The sequence below is a fragment of the Spinacia oleracea genome, chromosome 4 (assembly GCF_020520425.1).
Source record: "Spinacia oleracea cultivar Varoflay chromosome 4, BTI_SOV_V1, whole genome shotgun sequence".
Lineage (NCBI taxonomy): Eukaryota > Viridiplantae > Streptophyta > Magnoliopsida > Caryophyllales > Amaranthaceae > Spinacia > Spinacia oleracea.
The window spans coordinates 70,110,280-70,129,196 of NC_079490.1; the positions used below are offsets into that span (position 1 = coordinate 70,110,280).

Genomic DNA, 18,917 nt, shown 5'->3' on the forward strand with positions numbered 1-18,917 from the left:
AACCTCCGAAAAGTCATAGTTAGGTTTCGAATTTGAGAATTCTGGGTTCGGCTGAAAATTACTACTTTTGTCAAAATTTTAGAATGCCTTTTACATGCGGAATTGACACAAAAATCACTCGATTTGGATGAGTAACGAAGAAACTGCCGAAAAACTGCGTACGTATAATTAAATAAACGCAATTTGCAATTAATTAACAATTACGAAAATTAATCACCCCTTTTTAATTCTTACAAATTTGTAATATTTAACCATGTTTATGCAATTTAGATTATGAAAATAATAAGAGGCTCGTGATACCACTCTTAGGTTATGATACATATGACAATTCATAAATCATGCGGAAAAACCATACAGTCAGGAAAGCATATTATATTCACATAATCATTTAGGATAGAATTGATGCATACATGTTGCAGCGTGCCTTCCCTAGCTGCGCCCGAACCGAACAAGAACAAGAACACGAGCATGACCCACGAGCGTGCAGGCCATGCCCGCGCACAGCCCACACGGCCGCTCGGCCCACGCGAGCCGCAAGCCCACGCGAGCAGCAGCACAGCTCGCAGCCCATCGCTGCGCGCGCTGCGCGCGCTGCCATGGCCTGCTGGGCCTGGCGTGGCCTTGGCTGTTCGTGTGGCGCGCTTGGCTTGCTGGGCGATGGCCTGGCTTCGTGCTGGGCCCTCGTCCGGCAGGCCTCGTCCGATGCTTATTCGCACGATACGCTTCCGATTAAATTCCCGGTTCCGGAATTCATTTCCGATACGAACAATATTTAATATTTCTGATTCCGGAATCAATTTCCGTTTCGAACAAATATTTAATATTTCCGTTTTCGGAATTATTTTCCGATTCCGATAATATTTCCGATTCTGACAATATTTCCGTTTCCGGCAATATTTCCGATTCCGGCAATATTTCCATTTCCGATAATATTTTCCGATACGTACCATGTTTCCGTTTCCGGCAACATCTACGACTTGGATAACATTTATATTTCCGATACGATCCATATTTCCGTTTCCGGCAATATCATCGTTTCCGGAGTATTCATTTCTTGCTTGTGACGATCTCAGCTCCCACTGAAACCAAGATCCGTCGATTCCGAATATCCATAGATAGAGTATTTAATGCCATTAAATACTTGATCCGTTTACGTACTATTTGTGTGACCCTACGGGTTCAGTCAAGAGTAAGCTGTGGATTAATATCATTAATTCCACTTGAACTGAAGCGGCCTCTAGCTAGGCATTCAGCTCACTTGATCTCACTGAATTATTAACTTGTTAATTAATACTGAACCACACTTATTAGACTTAACATAGAATGCATACTTGGACCAAGGGCATTATTTCCTTCACCTGCAACGTGGTGCTCATCTGCTATCAGAAAGTTTGATTCATTTGTTGTTGGAATCCTGCTAGAATCTCACGCAATGATCCTACCGAGACAGGCAGGTCCAAGTTTTCATCCAGCACGGCGTCCCTGACACTGGGGCTTAGGTGGCCTCCTGGTGGAGGCGCTTCTAGGTCTGGTTCCTCCTCCACGATTACCTCGGCCTCCTGAACTCGGCGCGGCGTGCTTCCAGCGTTTGCGACTCGATTTGCTTCCTCTATATGGCGTTGACTCCTTTCCCTGGGTCGTCGCTCCTCTAATTCACCATTATACTCTCCTTCAGATTGCGGTTCGGCCATGATACTATACCTCCCCACAGACGACGTCAAATGTTGTGGGATCTTTTTGTGGTGATGACGTGTCACGCCTTCCTCGGAGGTATCAAGTATGCGCTGGCACGATCTTCCTACAACCTGCAAAACAAGAACATTCTCGTAGGAATATTCCCTCCGATGCCTAAGTAAGTATTGGCTAGAGAGAGAAGTAAATTTTAGAGAGAAGGAAGAGCAAAGATAGTTTTTGGTAGGTCGGAATGTATTGAATGCCCTCTGTTACCTAGGGATCTGCACTATTTATAGTGCTAGGGTTTCTTGGGAATTGATCCCTAAATCCTGGCTGCATGATTGGGTGCTCTTCGAGATTGGGACATGTGTCCAATAGTAGGAGGTCTGATTTAGACCTGATGGACCCTTTAAGCTTGGGCTTTTATCATGGATACTTTGGGATAATTCCAAGAAAATAGACCTACTAGGCCTAATTAAGAAGACTTGGACCTGGATATGAACCCTGGCTTTACATGAATTTTGAGTTGTGCCTCCCTTTTGGGCTAACCTAAGAAGGACATGTGTCACTCTTTAGTTTGGGCCACATCACTTCATGTAGAAGAGATGAATTTGAGGCTAAATTTCCACCTATGATGCATGACATTGAGGAATTGAGTATTGGGGATTATATTCCTAATTATTCCTCCTTGAATGAGTGCCCCGATGATGGTGGTGAAGAGCTCTTTGCTCCATTTTGTTTTCAATTGCTCAACTCGATTCTAATTGAGGGTGAAAGTAATTTTGCCAACCAAAAAGAGTTTCTTGAGTAGAGGTTGCCTATTTCTTTTTCACTTCCTTATTTTGATTCTTCTTTTTCTTATTTTCTTGTTTTTTCTTTTGATCCTTCTTCTTTTAGGAATCCTTCTCCTCATTGGCATACAGTTCTAATGCACTTTATGCACACATTGCATCTTGTCATTGCATATGTTTTATCTAATGAAGTGTGTGCTAGTGCATATGATAAACTCTTGAGATCATTTACATGGTATTTACTAGAAAGGTCATGCTAAGGACCTTAAATAAGCCTTTCTCGGGAAATAACCCGTGTTTAATTGATTTTATTTTCTTTCATTATTTTTACTTATTTTCCATTTTTCTTAATCTTGATATAGGTACCTAATTGGAATAAAGATACATTTTCTATATCATATGGAAAGCAAAGCACGATGTTGGAGAAAGTTGACTACAAATGGAGAAATTGGATCACTTGCGGGTATTTACACCCACCTACTATCTGGTAGTGTCCTTCCTCTCCCTCTTTTTATTACTCCATGGATTGATTGGGCATATGAATTGATGAGGCATGAGGTTGGATTGTTGAAATGTCGATTTGGATGCCTCCATTTCTCTTTCTCTAATGTGTTGTGATTTGCGGAACTATGTATATTGTTTGAATGCGTGTTTTATTTCCCCCCTCCCTTCCCTTGAGTCTTTATTTCAAGCATTGAGGACAATGTTTAATTCTAACTTGCGGGGATAGCTTTTCGCTAGCTTGGGGGAGGCTTCATTCTTTTCGTTTCTTTATTTTCTTTTCTTTAATAAAATTCAAAATCCAAAAATATTTTCTTTATTTATTTCTTTTTATTTATCTTTTCTTTCAAACTTTTTAAAAAAATAAAAAAAAAATCGAAAAAAGTTTAGAAAATCCAAAAAAGTCCCAAGTGATTGAATAAATGCACTAAAAATGATTTTCTTGTCCAAAGAAAGAATCTCGATGATTTTTAATGTGGACTCCCTTGCTTGTCATTTGGATAATTGAATAGATGTATTTCCGTTGGATATTTGCATGTGTGAGTTAGGGCGATTAGGGATAGCTTAATCTTTGTTGCTTGAGTCTCAACTTCAAAAAGTTTTCGATAATTCTAAATGGTGAGCTTTGGTTAGAAAAGAGTTTGTTTTGTTCTCTTTTAGATGTTCTTTGCTACCTTAATTCCCTTTGGTGCACTTCATTCCCTCGAATAAGCTATGCTAAGAGTTAATTGGGTTATAGAAAAAAAAAAATATATTGTGATTAATGTTTCGAGTCCAATAAGTGGAGCCAATGAGCCCACAAGGCGAAAGCCTAAGTGTCAAGTTCTAGTCAATAAGTGGCGCCAATGAGCCCACAAGGCATAATAAGCCTATTAAAATTTACAAAACGAAATAAAAAAGATTCAATAAGTGGTAAATACCACAAGTCCTTGAGAAAGTGGGTTAGTTTAGATGATTTAGTGGGAACTTATAGATTTATAAAGTAAAGTTTTCCTAGTGATGATGAATGTCATTGCGGCTCAAAAATCGAGACTTTGGACCCATTACTCAAATATATTAATCTTGCAATCCAAGATTCTCTTAGAAAAAGTCAAGTTTGGGGGAATCAATGTGCGTTTTAGGTGGTCGTGATCGTTTTTATCCATTTGAGAACAATTTTTGACTTTTCGATGCCTTAGTGAACCTAATTGATGATTCGATGCTTTGATTATGATTCTCTTGCACCTTAGATTAGTCTATCCCGTATATTTCTAACTAATGGATGCATTTTGATGACGGTTATGCTTTGAAAGCTTGTTTGAATCTACCATGTTTGGTGAACCGTGCTTGGTGAGATGATTTTGGGGTAAATGTCTTAATTGTGCTTAATGAGAGTTATGGGTTAATCTTGTTGGAAACCCTTGCGAGATCTCACTCGCCCTCTAGAGCGATTTAGGGGTTTAAAGAGCTTGTTGCATGTGCTTAAATGCAATCGTGATTCCTACGACAGTGAGTTAATGTATATTCTTCATCGATTTCTATTTTCTATTTTTCCTTAGATTAGCATTTCAATAACTCATTTTGCCCAAAATTTCTATCCCATTTTCCTTTGTGTTTCATTGTTTTTCTCGTGGACGAGCAAAAGCTCAAGTTTGGGGGCATTTAATGAGTGACATTTATGTCGCTCATAGGATAGTGATTAGGCAGTTATTTGAGTCGTTTTATCCTATTTTTAGTATTTTTTATCTTTATTTCCTTTAATTTCTTATTTTTATTTTTAAATACCTTAATTTAGCGCAATTAGCATTTTTATTATCTTTTAGGATTATTTTGTTCATTCCTTTATTTTTCTTTATTTCGATAATTTTATATTTTAATTATTTTAGTTTTCGTTATTATTTTTCTAAATTTATTTCTATTTCGTTTCTTTTTCTACTTACTTATTATTATTATTATTATTATTATTATTATTATTATTATTATTATTATTATTATTATTATTATTATTACTATTATTATTATTATTACTATTATGATTCTTATTATTATTATTATTATTACTATTATGATTCTTATTATTATTATTATTATTATTATTATTATTATTGTTATTATTATTATTATTATTATTATTATTTAACTTATTTATTTTAGTTTTCATTTTTATTTCATGATCCTCCTCTCGTGTTTCTTTTTATGTGTGTAAGTGGTTAGGTGTTTTAAAATTTGGGCACGAATTCAACAATCAAGTCAATTATGTTGACTTGCCAAGGATGTTTCTATCATGGTCATCTTAAAAATGACCATTGTTTAGAATAAATATGGGCCACACAAAATTCTTTTCTTTTATCTTTAAATTTAATGAAAATAATATATTTTAATCAATTTATTTCTTTTATCTTTAAATTTAATTACACAATTTCTTTTTATGAAAATACCTTTTGTAATTTCTGAATTTTCCAAAAATACCTTTTGTATTATCTGAAATTAATAAATAAAATAATTAGGAAACTTAATTAACAATTAAGTTTATTTCTCTCTCCTCTTGCTTAAACTGACCCAATGTTTCGCCGGAGTTCCGATTGCCGGAAAATCTGTGATGGACCTCATAAAGCTTGTTCGTCGTTCATCGTTTGCCGTTCATCGTTCATGGGTATCGCCAGAGTTCTTTTATATTCTCATAGTTTCGTCCTTGTATCTTACCACGAAATTCCGGGTTTTGGGTTGTTAGATCTGGAAATCAAAAGAGGGAGGTGTTAAAGAGCAATGAATGTCGGTGCTTGTTCCATAGAATTTGCAACAATTATCGGTAGCCATAGCCGTAGAAATGAGAAATAACAGACTTTGGTGGCCGCAGGAAACAATGGAGTGCCGACGGAAGTTTGGCAATTCGTCGGGAGTGTTAAATATGTTGAATAATAATAATGTTTTAGTGTTAAATATAGAATTTCCGTCGATTTAATGATGGTTATCATGCCTGGAATTTGCTTGGCAAACGTTGCAGGTATGCCGCTGCCATGGGAGAAGGAAGGAACCGAGGTTTTTACTGAATATCCTTATGTTCTTTAACATCATTTACGGCTAGTATCCAAACTCTTTTGTGGTGATTACCATCCTTATGTCTTTATGAATTTACTAACATCTGCAAGGATAGTATCCGTAAACATGGTTGGTAGCTACCTTCTTAAGGTATTACAGAAATTGCCAACATCAATCAAGGGTAGTACCCAAACACAATTCAAAATAATGATTTAGTGAAACGTGTCCATAATTTCCCCCTTTTTTCTCCCAACAGTGAAACCCTTCTTCTCTGTTTCTCGCTTTCTCCCCTACACTTTCTTGCTTTCTCCTAGAATTATACATTCAAACCCTAAATTCTATTCTTCTTAAACCTAATTTCGGTCTCTTCAACTGACTCCCAGAATTGTACATTAAAGGATAATCCTAAATTCTATTCTTCTAAAACCTAAATTCGCTCTCTTTAATTTCAATTTAAGCCCCTCCTCAGGTGAATTGGGCACTAAACCCTAAATGAATTATACATATAATTTATAATTTATAGAATTTATAATGATTATAGGTCCTTGTTTCTTTGTAAATGCAGGCGGAGTTATCCGGGTCACTTCCCAAATACAGGTTAGTAACGGCAAACTACGGTGTTGGTCATGTCCGAAGGGATACAAGATACAAATGGAAAAGGTTCCCTTTAAATTGTTTTAGATGTAAGTAGATTAAATTTAGAATTACAAAAGTCTTTCATTTGTTTCTGGGTTTGGATAATTGCTTATTTGTTTTCTCTTCTCCTATGTCATGGTTGCTTGAATAGCGAATAAGTGTTATAGAAAACCATGTCAATCAACTCAATTGGAGGGTTCGAAACTTGGAGTATACATTGAAAGAAGTGAAGGACCTCATAATTAAGTCGATGAAAATAGGGGATGGTAATCGAGGATGTTCTCCGAGTTCCCCATTCTTTATCAACGACGACAGCCTAAAGGGTAATCGAGGATGTTCTCCGAATTCCCCATTCTCTATCAACGATAACAGCCTAAAGGGTAATCGAGGACATTCTCCATTCTTAACTCCAGTCGGGAGTTCTGTGAAAAGGAAATTGATTATTGACCACGATGAAAGCGGAGTAGTCCCGGATGATGATGATGATGGTCCAACAATCAACATTAGAGATATTCGCTTCACGGCATCCCAGTTCCCTGATGGGATGGACAATTTAATGGAATTCCCAATTCTTGATGTGGTCAATAAAAAGAAAAAAGATCCTGTGACGAGTCCGGGGGAAAAGGAAACAACCGAGAAGTCTCCAACTAAGAAGAGTCCTGACAATACATGCGGCATAACGTACGATGCTAATCAGCCAGAGAGAAAAATTACAAAAAGAAGAGGAACTCGTCTTTGTAACAAAGATAAACAACTGGTAACTTACTCACTTGTGCACTATGTTCATCTTTCGTAGTTATAAGAGGGTATTGGCCATCACTTAATATTTATATGCCAACCTATTATGAGGTGGATATGACCAATCGTTCTCAATGAATTACTTTGTTGGCATTTGATTAATGTAAAAGCGAACTGACTCTTGGTCGTTTAATATGTGCGGGAGAACATGAAGAGGAGACTAATGTTGGTTCAGAGCGATCAGGAGAAAATGAAGTCATTATGGAACGTGTACCTCCAGAAAAACCAAAGAGGGGCAGACCACCCAAAAGTCCTGCAGTTACGAAGGAAGGTCTACCTCTAGAAAAACCAAAGAGGGGAAGACCACCAAAAAGTCATGGTGTTATCAACCCTAGAGAGGAGGTATATCCCTGTTTTATTTTCACAGTAAACGTTGTCATTTTTTCTTGTAATTTTGATCACTACCTAATAGATAAGGAACACTGTTTGGCCATTGGATGTGCTTCTTTTTGAGTTGTGTGCAGGATGGGCCACGACTTAGTGAAGTATACTCATCACACCAGGTAGATTTGAGAGATCTAGATATGGTAATATCCGTGAACATACTTGGTCATCACCTAGAGAATGTGGATTTTATTTAACAGTCTCTTTTTATACGCTTTAATTGGGACAACAACAATGATGTGCAGGAAGCATCAACTCCCATTCAAACTCTGCAACAAATGAAGCAGGTGAACCAGGTTCTTCATACAAGTGATCACACCAACATATCAGCGGAAGGCCCAAGTCCTATCTACCTAGATTGCTTGAGTTCCCTAACTCCATTGGAACGACAAATATGCCAACATATAGCTCGAGAGAACACCGACTACCATGCATACTGGCCCCTAGGTTACCAAATGTACCTCACATTTGGAGAATCGCATGTTGTGTACCCAGACTCAAGAGTTACAGGCCACGTACGTATTACTATTGGCGTTGAATAATCTAATAGTATCAAATTGTTTGTTAACACAATTTTTTAATTGCAGTTTATTGACATGTAGTTGTATGATCTGGAACGTCGCGCAACGCATGAAGGGAATACCAAGTTGATTTTGCCGACTTTATTCCAGGTAGTAAAATCTATAAACAATCTATTAAGAATACTATATTTGGGTCGTTTTATTTAGGCGTTGGTTCTATTGACCAACAAACCAAACGTTTCTTATAGGCTGTTGTTCTGAAAAATGATGTACGTAACGCATATGTGGTTAACGAAAACTTAATTCAACATGCTTGGGAACGTACCGCTTCATATCTATCTGATGATTTGACCCAAATTAGCACGGTTTGTACAATTGTTCAATGCCGTTCCTTAAATTGCAACTAGTTATTGTAATAATTTTGTTTGTTTGGTGATTGTAGGTGTACATTCCTGCATATGATTTTCAAAATGAATCCTGTGAGCATTGGTTTTTGTTGGTCGTCAAAATACATGATAAAGAGCTGTGGATTATGGATTCTATTGGTGTTTCGAGTTCACGATTCACTCTCGCATTAGATCTGGTTAGTAAGAAATAAAATTTGCCTTGTTTACATTTTTCTGTAGTCGTTTAGAACAATTGAAATTGTTTCTTTAGTGAGTACCAGGGATACTTTAGGAACTTACCAACCTACATGTTGGTCCATGATCAAATCAATACTCTAGTACAATTGCTAAAAAAATCAATGCTATATTGTAATAGATGAGGAAGGCGTCAGAAATATTCAAGAATTATAGGTTGAATGCACTTTTTCAAGATGTTGCACACTTTGCTTATCATAAACCTCAATGCAAGATCCAACCGAACGGGTATGAATTGTGATTTTCATATGTCACACTAGTCGTATCTTATTTAATATTCTCACACTAATCAGTTAGTTGATGATGATTGATAATTTAAAATTTGTTTGTTCAGACATGATTGTGGCATGTATGTAATCAAGTATATCGAAGATGGAAGCGTTGATGATATAGCTTACATATCCTATACGGTAACAACTCTTTTTACGATATTATTCCTTGGAAATTTAACTATATGAAAAACTATAACTAAAGACGTTCGAACTGTGTTTCCATTGATTGGTGTACATTTTAACCAAATTGCAGACGGCCGAGATGCGGGTGGAACGACTAAAATGTTTGACCAAGATCTTTTCAAGTAAGTTCAATGATCGCGCCCTTGTCGAACGATTGTCTTCTGAAGTTTTCAAGTAATTCCAGTTCGCGAGTAAGAAAAATTGGACGTACATGTATATTTTGGACAGCAACGTAGCATGTCACACTGTAACCGTTTTGGAATGATAGTTAAACCGAAACCTTTTGGATCCATAGTTAGATTAATGATACCTTTTGGAATGCAACGTCCTTGTATGATTTGGAAACAATGTAAACAAAGTAATTTACTGATCAATTTAATAGAAGCCAAGTACATGTTAATGTTTTATGGTGGTTACCACTGAAGGATTTGGTTATTTCCAAGCATCTGCAATAATAAATATAGTTCTAATGTGGCAGAGTTAGTTGGAGAATCAATGCTTGCTTTGAACAACCCCACCCACCAAGTGCTATTAATATGCCGGCCCTCTGCTTCATTCGCCTCCTCAGTTTCTCAAAATTCTTAATTTTCACAAATGTAGATAAAACAAAGAGTATGGCAGGGGTGACATTGTAACTTTTTTTTTTTTTACATTCACAGCGGGAAGGCTGCGGGTTTTTCAGTGGATTCCAAATAGCGGTGGTATGGAAGAGGGTGAATATCAGATCTTGTAGATCTTGGAGAAGGACAAAATGATAGCTGATTTGGAGTTAGAACTGAATCTTTTGGAAGAAAAAGTAAAGAAGCTGCAAATGAAGAAGGAGAATTTGGAGGAGGATGTTCAAGAAATGAAGAACGAGCTATGCCAAACACGAATTGAGCTGATAAACTGTGCAAGGAACGAGAAGAATTTTTCAATGGCACTTGTTTTTTCTTGGCTATTTTTTGCCATTCTTGTCTTTTATCTTAAGTAGATATATCAGAAACGAATTGTGTTGTTTTTGGTTAGGCTACCTTAGACAAAATTCAGTTCATCACATCACTAATTATCAATATGCATCCGCAAGACTATTAACATTATGTTATGTATTCCTGGCGATTACCAGTTTTGGAACTGGTACATTATATTTATTTTAGTCTTTCTTATATGAAATGTATAAGTATTGTCTTACCTCCCCTATTTCATTTCAAATGATAACTTCCCCATCCCGGTAAAGTCACTCATAAATCACAAACAATCAAAGCTTGATAAATGAACACGGAGTAAATGAAGAGGCAAATAAATTTCAACAATTGTGGTAAATATTGTCATTTTCTCCTATTAGTAAATTTGTACACAACCCAAATAATTTGAAATGTTACCTGGTTGGTTAGTGGGTTCTTTTGCCAAAGGTAGTTACCAGTATGTATCACCGATATAATAAAGGCAATTACCTGTATATATCTAGGTACGTACCAAGTTAACTTCTATAGACATTAAATATAGACTTAATCAACTCATTACTCAATTTCTTACACAAATTTTAAGTTGTCTTAGTCATTCTATTTTTCTTATCTCTATATCATACTACTTGTACATTTAAAATAACCATTAAAGATATCTTGTTCTTATTTAAGTAAGATTCTAATACAGCTGAGTTTTCACTTGGAGCTTGATCCCAGCCGCCCTCTCAATAACGTGTAAATATTAGATTAATGTGTTTTCTCTGTCAATTGTAGTTGATATAGAAAGAGGTTTTAAATAACACGTGTCACTTGTATTTGTTCAATATCGAAAGAGGTTTTAAATAACTCGTCTATTTCCTCATCAACATTTAGTCTCGCATTTATTGGGCATTATTATATGTGTTTTACCTATAGTCTACTTCCTCATCAACATTCACTCGCGCATTTATCGGGCATTGGATTTTATTACATGTTTGTTACCTATAGTCCATTTCCATCAACATTCATTCTCGCATTCATCGGGCATTGGTGTTTATTATATGTGTGTTACCTATAGTAATAACATTCTAACACGTGGCGATTAAAACAACAATATCCATCACAATTTCAATTGTTGTCATTATTAGTAAAAACAAAAAACAACTACATATATCTAGAGAAATTAAATGTGTAATACCACTAAGTAGTATATTGATATAAGTTTCACTATTAGTTTCATAGATGAACCCGTCGACCCCTTATTAATGTTAAACTAAATGTACATACCCCTATCTCTCTAAGAGTTATTAGTTAGAGTTAAAGTAACATCATAACTTACTACGTACACCGGCCTTACTCACTAGTAGCATTCTTTACGGACCCAATAAGTACAACACACATATTCATTGCAATAGAAATGGATCTTAAAAATGTTTACCCATAAGAAAGCCCTCTCCCTAACCAATACCCATTATTTTGGTGGGAAAAATACATATGGGGATCTATTTTATAGATTAAAATCCTTTAACTAAATCTCATACCCAACTACCACAAAATTTACCTTTCCACTTTGAGATTTATTATGTGGGTAGCTACCGGGAGATATCGTGGTCCTTACTGACAAATAATAACTTAAATTTAGAACCATATTTTTCTCTACGGTAACTACTAACCCATTACTCGGTAAAGACCAAATGAAAATACTTTAACTAATTCTCATACCAAGAGTACCATGAGTGATCTTGGTAATTACTTAAAGATAATAACTTAAATATAGAACCATGCCAATTGGTATACAAATATGGTGTTATCCATCCATGTGAATAGTTGGACCCACACATGTTTACCAATTTATAATACTAATATAGAAAACTCGTACTTTTTATTTTGAGAAAAATAACAATTGTTTTATTATTTTAACAAATAATACCTCCATTTCAAAATTACTAATCGTTTTAGTCCGTTTCATAATGTTAAGATTTATTTTATTTGTGAACATGGAAATAAACAATCTAATCTTTCTTCCCCACAACACGTATATGTTTTTTCTCATGTTATCTCACTTTGTTCATTTTTTTTTCTACCACCAACCCGCACGTATGTACTACACATTTATTTAAATTTATCAATACTTTTTTGTTATTCATCTACTTAGTGACACTCTAGTTATCTTACGTTTCTACTGTTCTGGGTAGTATCTGTATTTCGCATAGGCCATTACTACACTACATATACAACCAAGGATAAACATTTAGTCATTGATACTCTATGCCATCGTTCCAGCAGTGGTGGTCCTGATAAATACATGGCAACGGAACTAGTTTTATCTGGTTACTTTTATTAAGAATAGTTACATTAGTGAACACTAAGCAAACACCAGTCAGATTACTAGCTGAAAATGTCATGCATTGAAAATTTTCAGTGCTTCTGACTTAGTTATTGGGAAACGAAACAATGCAAGTCTACCCGCATACTAGTGAATCTCTTGCGCTTGGGGTGTTGTTTCCAGTTGTATGACAAGATATTTGAGCAATTTTTCATCTGCATTACACGCTCTTTCCACACCTCCGGATATCTGGTGCCAAATCGTCGTGCCATGGAGCTAGACCAGTGAGCTATTACGCTTTCTTCAACCACTTTTGAAAAGGGCATTTCCAGCACCAGGAACATCTTTTTCTTAATGAGATATCGATCGAATAGCCCTCAAAATTCAAGGCTTAGGCTTGTGTTGCCTGATATAGTCTCCTCAAATCAGAGTGCTTTCATCCCTAAGGAACCCCCGAAAGGGCTGCCGTCCGATGGGTACACGAAAGTGACGAAGTTGCTTTGACTACAGAACCATGCCAAAAGTATTGAAGAAGTTTGAATCGATCTATCTTCTTGTGATAATGGGCTTAGTTCTTTTTCTTTTTGTATTTTGTGAACGTGCATTACAATTCAAATCGAAAAAGTCCTCACATGAAATACCTGCCCCGTTGTAATCTTCATCCGGTTAGCGGAAAGTCTATCATCAATACACGAGTCATACAAATACCCCTGACATGCTAGCATGTTTACAACGAGTATGAACCAATGATCTGGATTTTCGGAAAAACACAGGATTAATATCTGCAAAGAAAGAGAAACAATTTAAATTGCATGAACCTAATACTGGTAACAACAGTGTAAACGCAGTGCGCTGAAAATTACGGTATGGCACAGGTCTGGGTCAGTTGGCAAGTACTCTAGGTTCACAGGGTACTTGTATGGAAATTAAGTGTCTGCTTTCCCAATGGAACCTTCCGCCTTCAGTTTGGTATAATTCATGTCCTACACGTATAGTTAAATCCAAGGTCAGATAGTGAATACTTTAACTTGGCCCATTTGCGTATTCAGAATTACTCCGTACATTACCTTGAGGTGTGTGGGAATATACCACACACAAGGATTCATTTCTGTAATTATAATGCCAACGCAGTTCATCGCCTGTTAAGCATGAGGTCAATACCTAAGTAATTATGCCAAATGGTAGCACACTGAATTGTACACAAATACGTACCATTTCTGAAATTGTGGTCCAGGGATAGAAATCGCGTAACTCAAGCCGCGTCGCTTCAATCCATTAGTTCTTAATTAATAATTCACTGTGTGAACAGAGGGAGCACACATTTCAAAAATATTTCTCAAATACTTTTAGCCGCGGGAAGGTAAATTAGAGCTTACTCCATATCTCTGTCATCGTCTAGCACATAAGCAGCTATGTTACGCTCGGTTTCCGTGCATCTCTCCATGATTGGAATCAATCTCTCCTTATCAATGTCGAAGCGTTTAATACCCAGACTTCCTGTATCATCATCCACCTGCACAGATGGTAGAAACCAGTCCTGTTTCAACTGAACACAACCCATTATCTCTATTGTTGGTCGCCACCGGATATAGGTAAGGACACTACCAAGAACGTATAAAAGAATATTCATCTGGATGTCACCCATTGGTGGGTACCGAATAAAGTTAAAGGACACTACCAAAGCATGAAATATTCATTGTACAAAGTATTAATCTGGATTTCACCCTTTGGTGGGTACCGAATAACGGTGAAGGACACTACCAAAGCATGAAATACTCATGGTACCAAGAAATTATTTTTCCTTTGGTGGGCACCAAATAAATGTTAAGGACACTGCCCTATATTGTTTTAAGCAAATGACTACAATGATCTACTAATATAATTTGGTTCCTTCGCTTCGCCTGATGATCTTATTTCGAATGTAATTGTAGAAACAAGTCCTGTTTCAACTGAATACAACCCATTATCTCTATTGTTGGTAGCTACCAGATATATGTAAGGACACCACCAAGAACGTATAAGAAAGTATTAATCTGGATGTCACTCTTTGGTGCACTACTAGAATTAGCATCTTTAACAACAAATTAATAACGACGAACTAAAATATTTGTCGTTAAAACTATTATTTTCCCCTTATTAACAAGAAGCATAATGCACGTCGTAAATGAGTAAGCCTAAAGCTGTACACATGTTGGTTTTTAATCCCAATGTTGTTGTTAATACGTTCAGCAAAAATAAAAAATTAATAAAATTAAATTAGTCATCGTTATTTCCTAAAAGCCTAACGCGGGATTTTTTACACTTCCCAAACTCAAAAATACAAAAAAATCAGAAGATCGATAAACCCTATTCTCAAGAACTTCTCTTTCTCAATTTCCATAACTCAGAAAACTCAGACGGTTTCTCTTACTCAATTTCAATTCCTTCAAGCAATTGAATTGAGAAAATTGAATCCTTTCCTCAATATATATTTACATAGTTGGTTAAGGATTGAAGATCTGACGATTATTGGATTCGAAGGTTGAAGAATTTCCTTGAATTCGATCGGTATGGTATTTTTCTATATGGTTGCCTGAGTATGTATCTGTTTTGTTTTCGAAAATTCTGATTTCTTTATTAATGTAGATAAGCTTTGGTTTCAATTTCAATTTTGGGTGAATTTCTTTCGGCCATGAAACCCCAAATATAGATAAGCTTCGGTTAGCTTTTTGAGAGCACCGCACTACGATTTAGACCTTTCCTTTTGTTGGAGAATAGGTCTTTCTAAAAGAGCTTCATTGGCTTCACCGGCAATCGAGTTCTCGCTTAACGCTATTTGTTTTTCAGTTGTGACTGCCAATTTCTGAATTTACGGTTTCTGTATTGGCTTAATATGATTTTCGGTTGTGTTATGGTTGATGAGAATTCAAATCAAATAAGGACATAAGGTAATATTTTTTTTTTAATCACAGACTGCAATATCATGATTTTTATAGTTTTGGGACTGTAATTTTGGGAATTTATCAGTAGTAATCAGGCACTCCCTACTAAATGAATTAAATAAAATATGCTCTGACTTAGGATCTCCCTCTGCTCTAAGGTCATTCCCGTTGATTCAGTAACCAACTGAGGTGTGGAGTGTGAACAAAACCCTTCAATCTTGCTAATTTTGTGGTTCATTTATAATTGATGAGAATTTCAACTCAAATAAGGTGATTTTTTTTGAATTGCAGACTGCAGTATCATGATATTGTAGTTTTGGGACTGTATTTTTTTGGAATTTTAGGAATTTTGGACCACTAATTGCACTTATGATTATCCGTTTGTTCGAGGGTGATGATAAGAAATCCATAATTTAATGAGAACCATTTAGATATTAATGTAAATTCAACTCTCCAGGTTACACTTTTGGAATTTGGTATTGCGGATTGTCTGTTGTTTTTAGTTGTTGGCTTGCTGCTCTTGTGTGCCTTCTGGTTTGTTTCAGGTCAAAATTCTTGGCCTTTTACTATCTCAAAAGTAATTTCATTTCCTCTTTTATCTGCTTTGATGTTATCTTGATGCTCCTCTGACTATATTTTATATTTTTTATGTATTAAGGTTTCTTGATCTTGTTCCTGATCTTGGCAGGTTGGTGTCTTTTCTGTGTTCAAAGAACTCGTCGTTGTTCTGCCATAAAGCTTAGCTGACCAAATTGGATCTCTAATTCCAGGAATAGAGAAGGTATTACTTGTAAGTGCCTTATTCATTTCATTCTAAGCTGGACTTTTTGTTCGTTCCAGGACTCTCATGTCTTCTGCACTAATGCTGGCAGGACAACTCATCTACATCAAATTTGAAAATTGAAGCTCTTATTTTTACAAGATTAGTTTTGGCTTCACATTGACCTGTTGTCTTCCATCCGCATATTAAGGTAATGATTACTTTCTATGTTCATCTTACCAATATTTTCATGATGAATGCTAATTCAGCTTTTAGGAGAGCTTTGCTAATTGTGAAAATCGTGGAATTCTACTTTTGATGACTGTTTATTGAATTTTTCTCACCTTTCCTCCTTTCTTTAGTTGTCAACAATTTGTCACCTGAATAGGCTAATAACATGTAAGATTAAGAACTTATATGTTGATTTTGGAGGGATCAACTGTCTTGACATACATGAGCTTATCAATTGAACTTTAATGTGACTTTCAACTTTTAAGGATACCGTGGGATCGTTCATGTGTTTCTCTACTTATTTCTAAATGGATATGTCTTTGCAATGTGTTCATCTATGTATATTCTAGTAATAATGAATTAATTGAATTTTTGTCTCCTTAATTCTCAGCTATGTACTAGTATACCCCGTCCTTTCTAATGTTCGTCCTCATTTCTGATTTTGGATGTTCCAAGTTCACTGTCTTAGAGAGTATTTAAGGGGCTTCTATTCATCCAGTAAAATAAGGATTCAAAAAATAGTTTTAGAAAAATAAAAATGGAAAAGGTAGTTACTGACAATAATGACCATTAGAAGATTCCTTATATTATATGTGGTTGTATGTGGGCAGTAGTTACTGAAATTTGTAAATGTATCTTGGACAATCATTAAAAAGAGGGAGCATTGGTAGGAATTATAAATTTGATAATTATAATGATATCATTTGTGGAAGGAGAATTTACGTCTTGAAATCCTTGTATGTGTTGAAATTAGAATAGAAGAGATGAGAGAGGGGATCCCGTACACTATGATCTACCAGTATAGATTTATGTTCACTTATTTGTGTTCTTTTGAAGTATTGTTCATAGCAGCATTGAAATGAAATGGAGTATAGTTGAAAGTACTTGTTATTACCTGTAATGGTCGTGTCCTTGGCCTGTTTGTGCGAGTGCAGTTTTACAAATCAATTTGTTCATCCAGCTGCATTTCTCCCAATATCAGCTACTCAGTAGTCAGTAATGATTACAGAATCTAATTCTATAAGATGGAAATAGACATATAAGTAGCTGGATTTAGTACAGTTGGAGACTGTAGAAAAAAAGAGATACTTTTGGCAGCAAACATATGAAAGAAGTTGGAACTTGACAATGCAGGAATAATAATCAAGTCAGTGTGAGGATTTAAATTCAGTAACACCCTTCTACTACTTGAGAATATAATACCAGAAAAAAGTTTTATCAAATTTACTGAAAGCCGGAAAATATAATGATGAAACAAACTCAAAATCAATAATTTTTATTCCATGTGATCCTGAATAACAAATGAATAGACATATTTCCTGAATAACGAACGATTACAAAGAATTTATCGTTACACAAAAGAATCGAAGAATAAACATTTGTTTCATACAGTCTAAGCTAGAACCAATATGTATGTCCTATAAGACGAAATTTGTGTTGAAACTAGAATTCTTGTGTTCGATCCAATTTGTGAAGGGAATTACAAAGCTTTATGTAGGCTAAGTGCATTTGACTCACTAAAACTTAGGAACCTACACAATCGTTATTCCACTAACAACCCACTAACACAACTAAACAAATAAACTGACTTCCTAATAACTTGCCACTGTTAACTAATTTAATTCACAACAAATATCTATTGTTTTCAATTCAATGAACTGAAATAAACTGGAATATAACTAATTAATTCAGTGTTATGTATAGACTCACCATTCCACACACAAATACAAGTAATAGGAATGAAGGATTTAGATTAATATTGCTGGAAATGAGTCTCATACAATACTCACAGGAATAACTCAGTAGCTTGAGGCTACAACTCTCCAAGGTAGTGACTTTAGGTCACATGTCTTTACTTTTTTAATACACAAAGCTCAATACTGATTTTTGTTTCCCTTATCCCTTTTGATTGCTACCCAATTGTACGACCACCAACCCACTACTAGTATTTCCACTGGTATTGTTGCTTCCTACTGACTTGTCTGCTTATGTCCCCCTTTGTCTTCTTCCTTCTTAATTGCTTTTGGCCTTACTGCTTCCTTTGAGCTCTTCTTGCATATGTGGCAGTACGTGATAGGAAGTCCATACAGCAAGTACCCGCGCTTCCATGCTTTCCCAACTCTCCTATAATACTATTTTCTGCTTATAAACCTCTCAAGATCCTCTATCAAATCTCTCTTCGCATCTGGTTCCATTGCAATCTTGTCAAATGTTGCTGGGTGATCTAGATTTATACAACTCCAGTAATCAGTCCTATTATAGTCCAGAATTATACAACTACAGTAACCCGTAAAAGCCCCGCCTGTAAAAGCTCTTCTTGCTGTAAACTGGGTTCAG

General features: G+C 35.8%; 1 long non-coding RNA gene across 1 annotated transcript; it reads right to left on the minus strand.

Annotated features, from left to right (window-relative positions):
* Positions 1-12,797: 12,797 nt before the first annotated feature.
* LOC130459172 (uncharacterized) lies at positions 12,798-17,597 on the minus strand. Its single transcript, XR_008918363.1, has 5 exons — positions 17,476-17,597; positions 14,045-14,181; positions 13,881-13,965; positions 13,736-13,807; positions 12,798-13,651 (listed from the first exon to the last, which is right to left on the minus strand). It is a non-coding gene; the product is annotated as an uncharacterized lncRNA (long non-coding RNA).
* Positions 17,598-18,917: the final 1,320 nt, after the last annotated feature.